The sequence below is a fragment of the Saccopteryx leptura genome, chromosome 1 (assembly GCF_036850995.1).
Source record: "Saccopteryx leptura isolate mSacLep1 chromosome 1, mSacLep1_pri_phased_curated, whole genome shotgun sequence".
Classification (NCBI taxonomy): Eukaryota; Metazoa; Chordata; class Mammalia; order Chiroptera; family Emballonuridae; genus Saccopteryx; species Saccopteryx leptura.
The window spans coordinates 53677557-53692782 of NC_089503.1; the positions used below are offsets into that span (position 1 = coordinate 53677557).

General features: G+C 37.7%; 2 pseudogenes; one reads left to right on the plus strand and one right to left on the minus strand.

The window, feature by feature from the left end:
* Window positions 1–2340: 2340 nt before the first annotated feature.
* Window positions 2341–2555, plus strand: LOC136387999 (phosphatidylinositol N-acetylglucosaminyltransferase subunit Y-like; annotated as a pseudogene).
* A 380-nt stretch (window positions 2556–2935) lies between these two features.
* Window positions 2936–15226, minus strand: part of LOC136388000 (T-complex protein 1 subunit zeta pseudogene) — a 30954-nt pseudogene continuing 18663 nt past the window's right edge.

The following is a 15226-nucleotide window of genomic DNA, read 5'->3' on the forward strand; positions in this document are numbered from 1 at the left end:
TAAAAAAGCACAGAAACACTGAAAAGCAATGGAATTGTTTAGCTAAACATGCGGAGTGCTCACACAACAAGAAACAACACCACGTTGAGCAGGAGAATGTGTGGGTCACCATTTGTTTTCATAAAATTAGCAGTGAGGTCCTGTGAGCACACCAACCAAATCCGAGGCAACTGACAAAAACTGAGACAAATTTTTTGCAAAAAAATCCACAAAAACTGATGATAACCAAAGTCAATGAAAACTGAAGTAGTATTACTGTAAATAAAAAATTATTTGGCCCTGGCCAGTTGGCTCAGCGGTAGAGCGTCGGCCTGGCGCACGGGGGAACTGGGTTCGATTCCCGGCCAGGGCACATAGGAGAAGCGCCCATTTGCTTCTCCACCCCTCCCCCTCTCCTTCCTCTCTGTCTCTCTCTTCCCCTCCCTCAGCCAAGGCTCCATTGGAGCAAAGATGGCCCGGGCGCTGGGGATGGCTCCTTGGCCCCTGCCCCAGGCGCTAGAGTGGCTCTGGTCGCGGCAGAGCGACGCCCCGGAGGGGCAGAGCATCACCCCCTGGTGGGCAGAGCATTGCCCAGTGCCGGGTGGATCCTGGTCGGGCACATGCGGGAGTTTGTCTGACTGTCTCTCCCCGTTTCCAGCTTCAGAAAAAATACAAAATATATATATATATATATTATTTTTTATAAACTCAAAATAGATAAAAGACTTAAATGTAAGCCGTAAAACCATAAGCATCTTAGAAGAAACATAGGCAGTAAGCTCTCCGACATCTCTTGGAGCAATATATTTGCTGATTTATCTCCACAGGCAAGTGAAATAAAAGACAGGATAAACAAATGGGACTATATCAAACTAAAAGAGCTTCTGCGCAGCTAAAGACAATAAGAACAGAATAAAAAGACAAACTACACAATGGAAGAATATATTTGACAATACATCTGATAAGGGGTTAATAACCAAAATTTATAAAGAACTTGTAAAACTCAATACCAGGAAGACAAACAATCCAATCAAAAAATGGGCAAAAGAAATGAATAGACACTTCTTCAAAGAGGACATACAGATGGCCAATAGGCATATGAAAAAATGCTCATCAGCACTAATCATTAGAGAAATGCAAATTAAAACCACAATGAGATATCACCTCACACCAGTCAGAATGGCGCTTATCAACAAAACAACACAGAATAAGTGCTGGTGAGGATGTGGAGAAAAGGGAACCCTTCTGCACTGCTGGTGGGAATGCAGACTGGTGCAGCCACTGTGGAAAACAGTATGGAGATTCCTCAAGAAATTAAAAATCAAACTGCCTTTTGACCCAGCTATACCACTTTTAGGAATATACCCCAAGAACACCATAGCACTGTTTGAAAAGAAATGCACCCCCATGTTTATGGCAGCATTGTTCACAATAGTGAAGATCTGGAAACAGCCCAAGTGTCCATCAGTGGACAAGTGGATAAAAAGCTTTGGTACATATATACTATGGAGTACTACTCAGCCATAAGAAATGATGACATCGGATCATTTACAACAACATGGATGGACCTTGATAACATTATACTGAGCGAAATAAGTAAATCAGAAAAACTAAGAACTATATGATTCCATACATAGGTGGGACATAAAAATGAGACTCAGAGACATGGACAAGAGTGTGGGGGTTACGGGGTGGGGGGAAGGAGAGGGAGGGAGTTGGGGGAGGGGTGGGGCACAAAGAAAACCAGTTAGAAGGTGACAGAGGCCCTGGCCGGTTGGCTCAGTGGTAGAGCGTCGGCCTGGCGTGCGGGAGTCCCGGGTTTGATTCCCGGCCAGGGCACACAGGAGAAGCGTCCATCTGCTTCTCCTCCCCTCCCCCTCTCCTTCCTCTCTGTCTCTCTCTTCCCCACCCGCAGCCGAGGCTCCATTGGAGCAAAGATAGCCTGGGCACTGAGGATGGCTCTGTGGCCTCTGCCTCAGGCGCTAGAATGGCTCTGGATGCAACAGAGCTACGCTCCAGATGGGCAGAGCATCGCCCCCTGGTGGGCGTGCCGGGTGGATCCCGGTTGGGCGCATGCAGGAGTCTGTCTGACTGCCTCCCCGTTTCCAGCTTCGGAAAAATGCAAAAAAAAAAAAAAAAGAAGGTGACAGAAGACAACTGGACTTTGACTGATGGGAATGCAGCATAATCAAATGTCAAAATAACCTAGAGATGTTTTCTCTGAACATATGTACCCTGATTTATCAATGTCACCCCATTAAAATTAATTTTAAAAAGAATAGGTTATAGTAACTCAAAAGTAAATAAATAAAATGATTTTATTTATAAAAAAATTATTTTTTTAAAAAAGTGGGAGAGTTAATGTTTCTCTCTCTTCCTATGATGACTGTCCTTATTCCATTGGTCTCTTTAGCAGGACTGTCTACTCGGCCTCTGTGGAAGAAAACCTCCTACTGGGCTGCACTAGCACAACCAGCCTGTGCTTCCATAGTGTGCTGTTGCCTTTTACCATACCAATTTTTGTGTTCTTCCAACTTTGGACTTGGATGGATATTAAACTCTTCAGGCATACTTAATGCAACCAGAGCCAAGATGGTATATACATCAACAATAAGTCTTGAGCATCTATCTCTAAAAGCTCAACTGCATGAAAATACTGGAAACCCACTTAATTTTTAGGAAAGATGCTTTACCTTGCTTCTGTCAGAGGTTTAGGGCTTTAGGAGGCTTTAGCTGCAGAAGCTTCTTTTATTGTACTTTGGTTCTGCCTTTGTTTTTGTTTTTGGGTTGTTGGGGGTTTTTTTTGGTTTTGAGGGAGTTTTCTTGGGGTTTTTTTGTTTGTTTTTCAAGGAATATTTAATAAGGTAGATAACATATGCTTTTCTAACATGTATTTTTATATCACAGAAGCGAAAATAAAACATTCTGTGTAATGAGTGAAAACAGCCTGCTTATTGTATACAGAGTGCAATTTAAAAAATACTGTAATTATAATTTCAGACTCAGAAACTTGAAGAGGTGCTGCCAGTGTTCTCTCCTTTTTTCATATGGGAAAAGAAAATTCCTTTGAAAATCATTTGAAGCTAGGACAAAAGTTCCATAGCTGTATTCTTAAAATCATTCTGTAGAGTCTTCATGATTCAGAAAATAACCAGGGAAGCTTCAATTCAACCTTTTAGAGAAGACATTCCAGTTTGCATGATCTCATCGACCAGAAGAATGTTGGTGGCAATCACAGTGCAGGAGTGAAGAAGCTGTTTCTTTACACAATAGTTATCCCAGACGCCTACTTCTGCTGCTACCATTGGCTCCCCTGTGTTCAAGTCCACAAAAACCACAAGTTGTACTGATTCCGAATGTTCTGCTTGAATTTAAACTAGTGTTTCCTGAAGATCAAAGCCAGAATTCTGAGCAAGAACCTTGGGGATAATGAGCATGCATCAGCAAACACTTGAACTCCAAGTTGGGCCCTGCCCTTGATGCTGGGCTTATATTTCATCAGGGCTTCTACCATTGCCACTTCCACTGCACCAGCACCTGGAACTACACAGCCATCGTCAATAGCATTTTTAACAGCCCTCAAGCCATCTCTTACGGCTTCTTTGATTTGAGTGAGTGTGTGTTTACTTGGTCGTTTGATCAATAATGTGACAGAGCGAGGATTGTTACATTTTTCAATAAAGGTGAACTTCTCTTCTTCCAATGTATACTCATAGACAAGTCTTGCATGTCCCAAACAATCAGGATTTAGATCATCAAAGGAATTTAGAGCTATCCTACCACAAGCAAGAGTCAGCCTTTCCATACTTCTCCTTTTAGCTTTGTGCAGAGCTACTATGCCTTCTTTTGCAAGAGCATCTAAGGAAAATGGGTCAATTCCCTTTTGATTAATAACAACAAATCCTTTATCTGAGTCACCACAGACTTTCTTTTTCAATTCTATTATTTTTTTAACTTTATTTTTAATGAATTTTCTTTCAGTTTTTACTAGGTTCTTCCTCTCTTCTGTACTCTTGTAAAAAAAAGCCAGAAGACCCGGATAGCGCCTGACGGCCACGCCGAGCTGGCTTTGGGCGTTCTTTGTGGCGGTTGTCTTTCTTTTCTTTTGGCTCAGCTATGGTGGCCGTGAAGACACTGAACCCCAAAGCCGAGGTGGCCCGAGCCCAGGCAGCGTTGGTGGTCAATATCAGCGTGGCCCGGGGGCTACAGGATGTGCTGAGGACCAACTTGGGGCCTAAGGGCACCATGAAGATGCTTGTTTCTGATGCTGGAGACATCAAGCTCACTAAAGACAACCATGTGCTGCTTAATTAAATGCAAATTCAACACCCCACAGCCTCCTTAATAGCCAAAGTAGCAACAGCCCAGGATGACATAACTGGTGATGGTACCACTTCCAATGTCCTAATCATTGGAGAACTGCTGAAACAGGCAGATCTCTACATTTCTGAAGGTCTTCATCCTAGAATAATAACAGAAGGATTTGAAGCTGCAAAGAAAAAGGCACTTCAATTTTTGGAACAAATCAAAGTAAACAAAGAAATGGACGGGGAAACACTCATAGATGTGGCCAGATCATCTCTGCATACTAAAGTTCATGCTGAACTTGCTGATGTCTTAACAGAGGCTGTAGTTGACTCCATTTTGGCCATTAAAAAACAAGATGAACCTATTGACCTCTTTATGGTTGAGATCATGGAGATGAAACACAAATCAGAAACTGATACCAGCTTAATCAGAGGTCTTGTTTTGGACCATGGGGCACAGCATCCTGATATGAAAAAAAAAGAGTAAAAATTGCATACATCCTCACATGTGATGTGTCATTAGAATATGAAAAAACAGAAGTGAGCTCTGCCTTGGTTTTTTGAAGGTTCTAATTTATAACTGCTGTATCAGAAGAAACATTTCAACATAGTGCACTGTTGGAAATGAACAATCCTAACTATCATCTATTGATTTCATTTCTTGCCCTTTTCACCTAAAAGTTAATAATTTGAAATTTTATGTTTATTTTAGATTCAAAGTCTTTGGTAAAGTCACATGTTGCAGATAACTGAAATAATTCCAAAGAAGCTATGTGGCAGTGGTTGTATAAAAATGCATTTGATGACATAGAGGCTAAAGAAACAATACAGAGGATCAATGAAACCAGGAGCTGGTTCTTTGAAAAGGTAAACAAGATTGATGAACCTTTAACCAGACTCACCAAGAAAAAAAGAGAGAGGACTCAAATAAATAAAATTAGAAATGAGAGTGGAGAAATAACAACTGACACAACAGAAATACAAAATATTGTAAGAAAATACTATGAAGAACTGTATGCCAAAAAACTAGACAACCTAGATGAAATGGACAAATTCCTTGAAACATATAATCTTCCAAAAATTAATCTGGAAGAATCAGAAAACCTAAACAGACCAATTACAAGAAATGAGATTGAAACAGTTATCAAAAAACTCCCAAAAATTAAAAGTCCTGGGCCTGATGGCTTCACAGGTGAATTCTACCAAAGATTCAAAGAAGAACTAACTCCTATCCTTCTCAAGCTATTTCAAAAAATTCAAGAGGAAGGAAGACTTCCAAACTCCTTTTATGAGGCGAGTATAATTCTGATTCCAAAACCAGGCAAAGACAACACAAAAAAAGAAAATTATAGGCCAATATCCCTGATGAATTTAGAAACTAAAATCCTGAACAAAATATTAGCGAACCGAATCCAGCAATATATAAAAAAAAATCATACACCATGATCAAGTGGGATTTATTCTTGGGAGGCAAGGCTGATACAATATTTGCAAATCAATCAATTTGATTCATCACATAAACAAAAGGAAGGAGAAAAACCACATGATAATATCAATAGATGCAGAAAAAGCATTTGATAAAATCCAGCACCCATTCATGATCAAAACTCTCAGCAAAGTGGTAATACAGGGAGCATACTTCAACATGATAAAGGCCATCTATGAGAAACCCACAGCCAACATCATACTCAATGGGCAAAAATTAAAAGCAATCCCCTTAAGATCAGGAACAAGGCAGGGTGCCTCCTTTCACCATTCTTATTTAATATAGTTCTGGAAGTCCTAGCCACAGCAATCAGACAAGAAAAAGAAATAAAAGGCATCTAAATTGAAAAAGAAGAAAACTATCATTATTTGCAGATGATATGATATTGTATATAAAAAAAAACTAAATTCTCAGTCAAAAAACTACTGGACCTGATAAATGAATTCAGTAAGGTGGTAGGATATAAAATTAATACTCAGAAATCAGAGGCATTTTTATACACTAACAATGAACTGTCAGAAAGAGAAATTAAGGAAGCAATCCCCTTCATCATTGCAACAAAAAAAATAAAGTACCTAGGAATAAATTTAACCAGTGAGATTAAAGACTTGTACTCGGAAAATTATAAAACATTGATAAAAGAAATCAGGGAAGATACAAACAAGTGGAAGCATATACCCTGCTCATGGTTAGGAAGAATAAACATCATTAAAATGTCTATATTACCCAAAGCAATTTATAAATTCAATGCAATACCGATTAAAATACCAATGACTTACTTCAAAGATATAGAACACATATTCCAAAAATTTATATGGAACCAAAAGAGAACACGAATAGCCTCAGCAATCTTGAAAAGGAAGAATAAAATGGGAGGTATCACACTTCTGGATATCAAGTTATACTACAAGGCCACTGTACTCAAAACAGCCTGTACTGGCATAAAAACAGGCACATAGATCAATGGAACAGAACAGAGAACCCAGAAATAAACCCACACTTTTATGACAACTGATATTTGACAAAGGAGGTAAGAGCATACATTGGAGTAAAGACAGCCTCTTCAACAAATGGTGTTGGGAAAATTGGACAGCTACCTGCAAAAAAGTGAAACTAGACCAGCAACTTACACCATTCACAAAAATAAACTCAAAATGGATAAAAGACTTAACTGTAAGCCGTAAAACCATAAGCATCTTAGAAGAAAACATAGGCAGTAAGCTCTCTGACATCTCTCGCAGCAATATATTTGCCGATTTATCTCCACAAGCAAGTGAAATAAAAGACAAGATAAACAAATGGGACTAAATCAAACTAAAATCTTTTGCACAGCTAAAGATAATAAGAACAGAATAAAAAGACAAACTACACAATGGGAGAATATATTTGACAATACGTCTGATAAGGGGTTAATAACCAAAATTTATAGGAACTTGTAAAACTCAATACCAGGAAGACAAACAATCCAATCAAAAAATGGACAAAAGAAATGAATAGACACTACCCCAAAGAGGACATACAGATGGCCAATAGGCATATGAAAAAATGCTCAACATCACCAATCATTAGAGAAATGCAAATTAAAAGCACAATGAGATATCATCTCACATCAGTCAGAATGGCGCCCATCAACAAAACAACACAGAATAAGTGCTGGCAAGGATGTGGAGAAAAGGGAACCCTCCTGCACTGCTGGTGGGAATGCAGACTGGTGCAGCCACTGTGGAAAACAGTATGGAGATTCCTCAGAAAAATTGAAAATCGAACTGCCTTTTGACCCAGCTATCCCACTTTTAGGAATATACCCCAAGAACTCCATAGCACTGTTTGAAAAGAAGAAATTCACCCCCGTGTTTATGGCAGCATTGTTCACAATAACGAAGATCCGGAAACAGCCCATGTGTCCATCAGTGGACGAGTGGATTAAAAAGCTTTGGTACATATATACTATGGAGTACTACTCAGCCATAAGAAATGATGACATCGGATCATTTACAACAACATGGATGGACCTTGATAACATTATACTGAGCGAAATAAGTAAATCAGAAAAACTAAGAACTATATGATTCCATACATAGATGGGACATAAAATGAGACTCAGAGACATGGACAAGAGTGTGGTGGTTACAGGGGGGGCGAAGGGGGAGGAGAGGGATTGGGTTGGGGGAGGGGAGGGAGGAGGATGGAGGAGGGGAGGGGCACAAAGAAAACCAGTTAGAAGGTGACGGAAGACAATTGGACTTTGGGTAATGGGAATGCAGCATAATCAAATGTCAAAGTAACTTAGAGATGTTTTCTCTGAACATATGTACCCTGATTTATCAATGTCACCCCATTAAAATTAATTTTAAAAATAAATAAATAAATTTTAAAAAATTCATTTGAACTAGTATGATATGAAACTATAATAAAATGGAAATTTCATGGTCTTGCAAAAAAAAGTACAAGATTTATATACTGAAAACTACTCAAAATTATTGAGATAAATTTTTAAATGTCTAAATAAATGTAAAACTATCACATATTCATGGATTAAAAGACTTACTATTGTAAAATGAAAATGCTCTCCAAATCATGGCTGCTTTGCCTAGCCAATGGTGACACAGTGGACAGAACACCAGCATGGAATGCTGAGGTCACTGGGTCAAAACCCTGGGCTTGCCTGGTCAAGGCACATATGACAAGCAACCAATGAACATCTACAATGAAGCAACTACTTCTCATCCCTGCATCTTCCTCTCTCTGTAAAATCAATAAATGAAATCTTTTGAAAAAAATCATAGCTGCCTATTATTTATTTGTTTGTTTGTTTATTTGTTTTTGCTTACAGAAATTATCAATCCATAACTAAAATTCATATGGAAGTTTTATGAATGCATAATTGCCCAAATAATCTTGAAAAAGGAGAAAAAGTTGGAAAATTCATACTTTCTGATTTTAACTCTTCTACAAAGTAATCAAAACTGTGTAGTATAGGCATAAATAAGTATAGACATATAGAGCAATATAATATAATATAATGGAGAGTCCAGAAATAAACCCTTACTTTTCTTTTCTTTTCTTTTTTTTTTTTTTTTATATATATTTCTGAAGCTGGAAACGGGGAGGCAGTCAGACAGCCTCCCGCTGGGGAAAGACAAGTCTTTTTAACAAATGCTGCTGCTAGGACAAGATATCCATGTGTAAATGAATAAGGTTGAACCTTTACCTCACACCACATACAAAAATTAACTCAAATGATCATAGACCTAAATGTAAGAGCTAAAACTATGAAATTCTTATAAGAAAATACAACAGTAAATTTTGACCTTGAATTAGACAATGGTTTCTTAGATATGATGCCATAAGCATAAGCAGCAAAAGAAAAAATTAGATAGACTTCACCAAAACAAAAACCTTTCATGATTCGAAGCACAGCATCAGGAAAATAAAAAGACAATCCATAGAATGGGAGAAAGTATTCATAAATCACGTATCTTATTAAAAAAAAAACTTGTACCCCACCCTGGCTAGATAACTCAGTTGGTGCTACCATCCAGAAGTGTAGAGGTTGCTAGTTTGATTTCCCAATCAGGGCACATACAGGGACAGATCAATGTTCCTCTCTCTCTCTCTCTTTCTCTCTCTCTCTCTCTCTAAATTCAATAAATAAAAATTAAAAAAAAAAAACTTGTACCCAGACTATATAACTAATCCTTACTATTCACCAATAAAAACAAAAATAACCCAATTTCAAATTGGGGTAAATATTTGTATAGTCATTTCTTCAAAGAAGATACATAGCTGGTTTCTGGTTTGACAAGAACTAGAAGCCCTACACAATGATCAGTATGAAGATCCAAGAAAATTTCCTCTTGCTTTCAGCAGAGGAACAGAAAAGTAACTATTTCAAAATATGCCCAGAACTATATGTTCTCCTTAGTAAGGCCTGCCCTCAAAGGAAACTCTTTTACCAGAGCCTAACCATCTTGGGTTTTACAGTAGCCGAAGTGACATGGAGGAAGGGAAATACCTAACTTCAGCTCCTTCTAGCCTTCATATTCTAAGGCTAAGTTGGGAAGTAGGGGAGAGAAACTCAGAAGCATTTGTGAACAACACAGGCCAGGGACACAAGCTCACTGAAAGACTGAAACTTAATCATAAGACTATATACTACTTTGCCTCCTCCTACACCTTGTTAGCACATCAACAGGGCTCCGGTATAATAAAGGGAATTATAATTAAAAGAATTGCAAGTACCAGGCCCTATTTAAGAAGAAGTAGTTTTAGCCTCTCTTCCCAGAGTTGCAGTAAACTCAGCCTACCTCCCTAGCCAGACAAACACAAAACCTCATATGAAAGGCTTATCTACCTCAGTTCCTTTTATCCAATATATCCTGTCCAGTTTCAACAAAAAATTACAAGGCTAACTAAAAGGCATAAAACACAGTTTAAAAAGACAAAACAATAATCAGAACCATACTCAGATGTGGAATAGATTTTGTAAATATCTGGCTGGGAAGTTAAAATAACTATGATTATATGCTAAGGACTCTAACAGAAAAAGTGGATAATATGCAAGAATAGATGGGTGATATAAGCAGAGAGAAGAAAATTTTGAGAATCAAAAGAAAGTACTAGAAAAAAAGAGAAAGTACTGGACATTAAAAATGTCATAATAGAAATGAAGAATGTTTTTGATGGGGCTAATCACTAGATGAGGGAAGAATCAGTAAACCTGGAGATACAGCAATAGAAACTATCCAAACTTAAGTAAAGAGAAAAAAAGGATTTAAAAAAAAAAGAAAAAGAAAAGAACAGAATATTCAAGAACTATAGAACAATAATAACAAAACACATGTTAGGTCTGACCTGTGGTGGCGCAGTGGATCAAGTGTCAACCTGGAATGCTGAGGTCACTGGTTTGAAACCCTGGGCTTGTGCAGTCAAGGCACATACAGAAAGTAACTATTATAAGTTGATTCTTCATGATTCTGCCCCCTCTTTCACTCTCTTCCTCTCTCTTTCTCTCCTCTAAGAAAAAAAAATCAACAAAAATATCAACAAAATATATGTAATGGGAATACCAGAGAAGACAGAAAAAGAAAGAAAGAAAGAAAGAAAGAAAGAAAGAAAGAAAGAAAGAAAGAAAGAAAGAAAGAAAGAAAGAAAGAAAGAAAGAAAGAAAGAAAGAAAGAAAGAAAGAAAGAAAGAAAGAAAGAAAGAAAGAAAGAAAGAAAGAAAGAAAGAGGAAAGGAAAGAAAAATATTTAAAGTAATAATGGCTGAGAATTTTTTGAAATAATGTCAGACACCAGACCACAAATACAGAAAACTTGGAGAACACCAAGCAGGATAAATATTGAAGAAAATCTATAACTAGGCATAAAATACTGAAGAATATTCAAGGTTCAGAAAATACTGAAGCCATAGAAAATCAAAGACATAGAGAAAATCTTGAAAGAATCCAGGGAAGATACAAATGGCCAACAGCATATGAAAAGATGCTGAATATCATAACTCATTAGAAGAATACAAATCTAAATAAAGAGATCCTACTTCATAACCACTAGGATGATCACAATAAAAAAGATTAACAGACTTCCAATCAAGACAGCAGTGTAAGTAAACATACTCAAAATCTCCCACAACTACATCAAAATTACAACTAAACTACAGAAAAAACATCATTCAGATCCACCTGGAATCTACCTGAACAGAAGGTCTGTAACTAAGGATGTATAGAAGAAGTCATAGTGAGACTGGTTGGAGGCACAGAGATGCAGAAGGGTATGGTTCCCCACTCACATATGGGGTTAAAAATTGAGAGGAATATCTCAACTGTGGAGGTTGGCCTTGAAGAGCTAGGAATCCTAGCCTCACATAAGTGCCCTCTGAAGTTCTAGTGGCAAGAAGAGAAGTCCTGATAACTTCTGGCTGTAAAACCCAGCAGAGGCCTAAACTGGAGTGGCAAAGTGGATAGAGTGTCAACCTGGAATGCTAAGGTTGCCAGTTTGAAACCCCAGGTTTACCTAGTTCAGGCACATATGAGAAACAACTACTACAAACTGATGCTTCCCACACCTCCTGCCCTGCCCTCCTTTCTCTCTCTATCTCCTCTCTCTAAACTTGGTAAATAAAATATTTATTTATGTATTTATTTCTTTATTTATTTATAGATTAGATTTTTAAAATTTTTGTATTAATTTTAATTTATTGTGGGACACATGAATATGTGTCCCACGCAATATAACACCGTCACCCCCAACCACCTGTCTCCCATTACACCCTCTTTGCCCCCTCCTCCTAACTCCCTCTTCCCTTTCCTCTTAGATTTGCTGTCCTGTTATCTGTATTTATGTGTTATGTATATATAATTTTACTAATCTCTTCACCTTCTCTGATCCCATCCTCTCATCCCCCTTCCCTCTGACAGCTGTCCCTCTGTTCCCTGTGACCCTGCCTCTGCCTCTATTTCGTTTCTCAATTCACCTTGTTCATTAGATTCCACATATAAGTGAGATCATCTGATATTTGACTCTCTCTGCCTGGCTCATTTCACTTAACATAATAATCTCCAGGTCCATCCATGTTGTCGCAAAAGGTAAGATGTCCTTCTTTTCCACAACCATGTAGTATCCCATTGTGTATATGTACCACAACTATTTAATCTACTCATCCACTGACAGACACTTGGGCTGTTTCCAGATCTTGGCTATTGTAAACAATGCTGCAGTAAACATGGGGGTGCATATCTTCTTTTGAATCAGAGTTTTGGTATTAGGATATATTCCTAAAAGAGGGATAGCTGGATCAAAAGGCAGTTCCATTTTTAATTTTTTGAGGAAAGGCCATATTATTTTCCACAGTGGCTGCACAAGTCTGCATTCCCACTAGCAGTGCAGGAGGGTTCCCTTTACTCCACACCCTTGCCAGCACTTGTTGTGTGTTGATTTGTTAATGAGAGCCATTATGACAGGTGTGAGGTGGTATCTCATTGTGGTTTTAATTTGCATTTCTCTGATGATTAGTGATGTTGAACATTTTTTCATATGCCTATTGGCCATCTGTATGTCCTCTTTGGAGAAGTGTCTATTCATTTCTTTTGCCCATTTTTTGATTGAATTTTTTACCTTCCTGGTGTTGAATTTTACAAGTTCTTTATAAATTTTAGTTTTTAATTCCATATCAGACGTGTTGGCATATGGATTCTTCCATTGTGTGGCTTGTCTTTTTATTTTGTTAATAGTGTTCTTTTGCTGTGCAAAAGCTTTTTAGTTTGATATACTGTAGTCCCATTTGTTTATTTTGTCCTTTATTTCATTTGCCTATGGAGATATATTGGCAAAAATATTGCTATGGCAGATGTCAGAGAGTTTACTGCCTATCTTTTCTTCCAAGATGTTTATGGTTTCGTGACTTACATTTAAGTCTTTTACCCATTTTAAGTTTATTTTTGTGAATGGTGTAAGTTGTTGGTGTGGTTTCATTTTTTTTGCATGTACCTGTCCAATTTTCCCAACACCATTTATTAAAGAGACAGTCTTTATTCCATTGTATGCTCTTGCCTCCTTTGTCAAATATAAATTGTCCATAAAGGCGTGGGCTTATTTCTGGGTTCTATGTTCTGTTCCATTGATCTGTATGCCTATTCTTATGCCAGTACCAAGCTGTTTTGATTACAATGGCCTTGTGTATAACTTGATATCAGGAAGTGTGATACCTCCCACTTCATTCTTCATTTTCAAATTGCTGAGGCTATTCATGTTCTTTTTTGGTTCCATATAAATTTTTGGAATATTTTTTCTATATCTTTGAAGTATGCCATTGGTATTTTAATAGGAATTGCATTGAATTTATAGATTGCTTTGGGTAGTATAGATTTTTTTTTTGTATTTTTCTGAAGTTGGAAACAGGGGGGGCAGTCAGACAGACTCCTGCACGCGCCCAACCAGGATCCATCCAGCATGCCCACCAGGGGGCGATGCTCTGCCCATCTGGGCCGTTGCTCTGTTGTAACCAGAGCCATTCTAGTGCCTGAGGCAGAGGCCATAGAGCCATCCTCAGCGCCCGGGCCAACTTTGCTCCAATGGAGCCTTGGCTGCGGGAGGGGAAGAGAGAGAAGTGTAGACATTTTTTTATAGACTTTATTCATATTAGAGAGGAGAGATAGATAGATAGATAGATGATAGATAGATAGATAGATAGATAGATAGATAGATAGATAGATAGATGATAGATAGAAGGAGGGAGGAGCAGAAAGCATCAACTCTCATATATGCCTTGACCAGGAAAGCCCAGGGTTTTGAACCAGCGACCTCAGTGTTCCAGGTCAATACTTTATCCACTGTGCCACCACAGGTCAGGCTGTGTAGACATTTTAATAATGTTTATCCTTCCTATCCATGAACACTGTATATGCTTCCACTTTTTGTATCTTCTTTAATTTCTTTTTTCAATGTCTTATAATTTTCTGAGTACAAGTCTTTTACCTCCTTGGTTAAATTTCATTCTAGGAACTTTATTTTTTTGTTGTTGTTGCAATAGTGAAGGAGATTGTTTCTTAATTTCTCTTTCTGACAATTCATTGTTTGTATATAAAACTGCCACTGATTTCTGAACATTAATTTTATATTCTGCCACCTTGTCAAATTAATTTATCAGGTCTAGTAGTCTTTTGACTGAGAGTTTATGGTTTTCTATGTACAATATCATGTCATCAGCAAAAAATGATAGTTTTACGTCTTCTTTTCCAATTTGGATGCCTTTTATTTCTTCTTCTTGTCTAATTGCTGTGGCTAGGACTTTCAGAATTATGTTGAACAGAAGTGGTGAATGGGGACACCCCTGCATTGTTCCATTGGATATGATGTTGGTTGTGGGTTTGTCATAGATGGCTTTTATTATGTTAAAGTACGTTCTCTATATTCCCACTTTGCTGAGCATTTTTATCATAAATGGATGCTGGATTTTATCAAATAGTTTTCTGCATCTATTGATATAATCATGTCATTTTATCCTTTTTTTTTTTGTTTATGTGATGAATCCAATTTATTGATTTGCAAATATTGTACCAACCTTGCCTCGCCAGAATAAATCCCACTTGACCATGATGTATGATCTTTTTGATGTATTGCTGGATCTGGTTTGCTAATATTTTGTTGAGAATTTTAGCATCTATGTATCAACAATTACTTTAAGTGCAAATGAATTAAATTATCCAATCAAAAGACATATAGTGACTGAATGGATAACAAAATTAGACCATCAAAAATGCTGCCTATAGGAGACCCACTTCAGATAGAAAAACACACACAGACTGAAAGTAAAAAGATGAAAAAAGATATTCATGAAAATGAAAACAAACAAACAAAAAGCTGGGATATCGATACTTATACCATACAAAGTTTATAATGAGAGACAGAGAAGGTCCCAGTAACTCCACTTCTGAGTGTTCATCCAAAATAACTCAG